The sequence below is a fragment of the Podarcis melisellensis genome, assembly GCF_964234715.1.
Source record: "Podarcis melisellensis genome assembly, chromosome: 4".
In the NCBI taxonomy this organism is placed as follows: Eukaryota; Metazoa; Chordata; class Lepidosauria; order Squamata; family Lacertidae; genus Podarcis; species Podarcis melisellensis.
Genome location: NC_138531.1, coordinates 84,305,371 through 84,310,164, shown reverse-complemented (window position 1 = coordinate 84,310,164; position 4,794 = coordinate 84,305,371). Strand labels below are relative to the sequence as shown.

General features: G+C 43.1%; 1 long non-coding RNA gene across 1 annotated transcript; it reads left to right on the top strand.

The window, feature by feature from the left end:
- Positions 1–497: 497 nt before the first annotated feature.
- On the top strand, positions 498–2,485 carry LOC309369419. Its single transcript, XR_014168114.1, has 3 exons — positions 498–569; positions 1,809–1,927; positions 2,422–2,485. It is a non-coding gene; the product is annotated as an uncharacterized lncRNA (long non-coding RNA).
- The last annotated feature ends 2,309 nt before the right edge of the window (positions 2,486–4,794 follow it).

Here is a 4,794-nt window from a genome sequence, read left to right as displayed (position 1 = left end):
ATACACCGCTAATCCACTGCCACCAACCAGGTCCTCCCTGGTAAATCACTTAGTCGCAGTCAGGTTCTTAAGTTAACAATGAAGATTGTAGCTGAGGCTCCAATACTTTGGCCACCTCATGAGAAGAGAAGACTCCCTGGAAAAGACCCTGATGCTGGGAAAGATGGATGGCACAAGGAGAAGGGGGTGACAGAGGACGAGATGGTTGGACAGTGTTCTCGAAGCTACCAGCATGAGTCTGACCAAACTGCGGGAGGCAGTGGAGGACAGAGGTGCCTGGCGTTCTCTGGTCCATCGGGTCACAAAGAGTCGGACACGACTAAATGACTAAACAACAACAAGTTTATTGCAAACACAAATAAACTTTAAATGCATTTGAAATGCTGTTACCCTTTACCCTCTTAGTCTTATTTTATTCTGTCTCTAACTCTTCTACCTCCCCTCACACAAGAACCAACTGCACTAACTGTCTCTCTATTTCCATCTGTCTGCCAACTGCTTTCCCAACTGCCTTTTCCCAACCAACCAACTAACTAACTAAAGCTCAGGCTAAGCCCTTTTATAAACAGGTGGGCTCCACCTCTGGCTTTTCTATTAGTCTACCTATTAACCCTTTCTCTCCCCCTGTACAGACATTTTCAAATGAACGGGCAAATGCCACAACCTGTACAAGTGGCAATAACACAGGAACATTGGAAGCTTCCTTGTAATGAGTTGGGGCATTTTCCCATCTAGCTCAGTATTCTGTACAGCAGCTCTCCAAAGTGGCAGATGAGGGACATTCCCCGTCCTACCTGGCGATGCTGGGGATTGAACCTGGGACGTTTTGCATGCAAGGGAGATGGTCTGCTACTGAGCTTTGACCCATTCCCCAATGTGCTGCTGCTGTTTTACCTCCTTTCCCCTTTCTGCATGCTTATATTTTGCCTTTGACACTATTGCTGAGACAGAGCATAGGATCCCAACTGCTTAAGCTGGGAGCAAGTCATCGAGTAGCCATAACCGTAGTAGCTGCACCATGGATTGGCAAGTAATTATGCCAAACTATGTGGATTGTGGCCATTGCTTTTAATGGGATCGAATTGGCACAGGGGCATCCACTTGTGATCAACCGTTTCATAGCTGGGCTGTCTGTTAAATGCTGCTGCTTCCTGTTAACTTATGTCCTAAACTGGGGCATAGCTTCGAATTGCAGTACAGCGGCCAGAAAAAAATTGGCAGTAATTTTGGAACATGTAATATTTCTTAGACTTTGCTGCTGTAAATCTAGGATAAACACATCCCCCCAATATGCTGCCTCATTCTGCATGCTGCGTGTGCTGCATAATCCCAACATTTATTTAGCAGTGTTCTGTTAATAAAGGATAATGAGATACCGTAACACGGCAATGCAATTTACGAGGAAGCATCTAACGAAGGCTTGGAAAAACAAACAAGCCAGTTGCAACAGCAAAATAGCCGCATCCGATCCATAACTTCACTCTCTGCTGTATTGGGAAATTAAATTAAATATATATATATGTGGAAACTCCTATGATTGGAACATTGTGTACCAGCTGTCTCATGCAGCTGACTAATTGATCTCTCTGTCCAGCAAATCAGGAACATTTGCTACTGTTTATTCAGAGCAAACAGGAAAGCATTGCATGAAATTACACATACACACCACACTTTTTATGAGCTCTTGCCATTTAGGAGAACATTCATGAGAAAAACGAAAATTGGAACGTATCTCCAAGAGTATTATCTGGTGCAACATCCTTGCACTTGACAAGGTCTTCCTTCTCTGTGTTGTTGTTTCCAAACAGGTCCTAACACAGGAACCTTGACTTGACAGTATTGATCCTGAGCTGGTAAGAAATTTAAAATAAGTGACAGAGAAGGAGAAGATGAAAAGCATCGAGGGGAGGACAGATAAGCATCCTAGGTAAGTACAAGGATGCGTGGCAATTTAAATCAAATGTACATGGATACGTGGTGTCCAGCATCCCTGAGACCAACTAATTTGAAGTCAAATCATAGTCCATCTGTCCCCCCCAAAGTATTTTTAACTAAAGGTAAAGGTAAAGGGACCCCTGACCATTAGGTCCAGTCATGACCGACTCTGGCGTTCATCTCGCTTTATTGGCTGAGGGAGCCAGCGTACAGCTTCTGGGTCATGTGGCCAGCATGACTAAGCCACTTCTGGCAAACCAGAGCACCACACGGAAACGCCATTTACCTTTTCGCCAGAGCTGTACCTATTTATTTACTTGCACTTTGATGTGCTTTCAAACTGCTAGGTTGGCAGGAACAGGGACCAAGCAATGGGAGTTTACCCCATCACGGGGATTCAAGCCGCCGACCTTCTGATTGGCAAGTCCTAGGCTCTGTGGTTTAACCCACAGCGCCAACTGCATTCTCTCAATTATACTTTTGTAGAATGTTGTGAACTATGAGATCAGGCAACCCAACCAAGATGCTCTTATGTTTGGTAAGTATTTTCTGTGTTTGGATCCATCAGTTTTCTTGAATGTTCTTGAGAACATTTCAGGAGTAACATTCCAACTCCAGAACTGGAACCCTCTCTTATTCCTAGGTGTGTTTGTCTAGCAAGAGGTAATCAAATTTCCAAGTCATTTTCCACCGTGGCTGTTGGTGTGGCGTAGGTGCAAGGCAGTAAACCAAATTACAAGGGGGTGGGGTGATTGTAGACGAAATTCAAGAATGCCCATGTAAAATGCATCTGTACCATCAGCATGCATCCAACGTTATAACCAAGCAGAGAAATCTTGGAAAATACACAAATACTCTTTGCCCCAGAACACTTACCAGAACGCTCACCAGTACTGAGCTGATTCCCAGTCTAGCTGAGGAGAGCTTGCCTAACACTAAAATTAATTTTCCCCTTTGCAGAATGAGAGACATTTACATTTTAACAGCGAGGTTGCAAGAATCTCAATGGCTTCTAATGCCCGTCCTTGTTATATCAAACTCAATGTCACAAATATTTACATAACCAAGGATAATTAATACGTCTGTAATCACTTTTGTTGGCAGTGTTTGAAAGGAAAGCAGTGCTTCAACTTTAGCCCTCTAATCTAAAGAAAAGAAAAAGTCAGTATTGTATAATCAAAGTTAGGAATATTGAACACCAAATTTCCAATAAGGTTAAAACCCAACAGCCTGGAGTAATATTAATGTTTCTCATTTTAGTTTACAGACAATAATTTCTTCATTTCCTACCTGCTACCCACAACATTCCAAAGGGGGAATGTCCTTGATTCCTCCTAGCACTGAGTATTAAAAGAATCTGGAATCTATTGAGAAGAAAATGTAGCTTAGCTTCCAGATAGAGCCTGAAATTAATTAGTTGTTTACAGAGCAATCCTAAATACAAGAAGCTGTCATAACTTACGTTGTCTTAAACTAGGCAAACTTGGCCCTCCAGATGTTCTGAGACTGCCACTCTCATCATCCCTAGCTAACAGGACCAGTGGTCAAGGATGATGAGAATTGTAGTCTCAAAACATGTGGAGGGCTGAGTTTGCCTATGCCTGTCTTAAATTAATTCAGTTCGAATTACTCCTGTTCCTGTTTAGGCTGAGCTGGTTCAAGCCTTGCAGAGGGAAAATGAAGCCTGGCATGTGACTAAACTGAAAGAGGTTTGGAATAGGTGTAAGTGGAAGTCTTCCCTTGCTGCAGAAGTAAACAATGGAGCTCCCTCTCACAGGAGGCAGCCAATCAAGGTGGCTTTAAAAGAGGATTAGAACAAATCATGGAGGAGAAAGCTATTGAAGGCTACTGGCCACAACAATGGCTGTACTATGCCTCAGTTGGTGGAGGCAAAAATGCTTCTGAATACCAGTTGCTGGAAATCACTGGAAGGGAGAGAGTTCTTGTGCTCAGGTCCTGCTTGCAAGGTTCCCACAGGCTTCTGATCTGTGTGAATAGGATGCTCAACTAGATGGGCCATTGGCCTGATCCAGCTGATTCTTCTTATGTTCTATTTTTGAGTGTAAGTTCTGCCCGCCAACCCACCATCTCAGCTGGGTTGAGGGTGTTATGCCAGTGTATGCCTGCCTGAACTGGGTTGGGGAAGTTACAATATGATACAATACAATAATCTTTATTATCATTGTGCCATACAGTACAATGAAATTGAAAAAATCTACACCAGACATTCAAAAACCAACAAGCCTGCTATCCCAGCTATCCCAGCCTGGTTAGCCCCCTAAAAACTCTGATGCCCCATAATTAAATACAACATACTCCCATAGAGACTACCTCACACTGTGTTTAAAACCAAAATCACATTTGGATAGAAACTGTTTCTCGGGCGGCTAGTCCTAGGCTTTATAACCCTGTGCCTTCTTCCAGAAGGCAGAAACTGAAAGATCATTTCTGGGGTGTGCACTATCTTGCACTATCTCTGCAGCTTTCTTATGACCCCTGGAAGCATAGATTTGATCCAAGGTGGAAAGAGTGCACCCAATTATTCTCTCTGCAGTCTTTACAATCCTGTTACAGATAGGTAGCCATGTTGGTCTGCCATAGTCAAAACAAAAAAATTTCCTTCCAGTAGCACCTTAAAGACCAACTAAGTTAGTTAGTTCTTGGTATGAGCTTTCGTGTGCATGCACACTGAAGAAGTGTGCATGCACACGAAAGCTCATACCAACTAAGTTAGTTAGTTAGTTAGTAAGTTAGTTAGTTAGTTCTTGGTATGAACTTTCGTGTGCATGCACACTGAAGAAGTGTGCATGCACACGAAAGCTCATACCAAGAACTAACTTAGTTGGTCTTTAAGGTGCT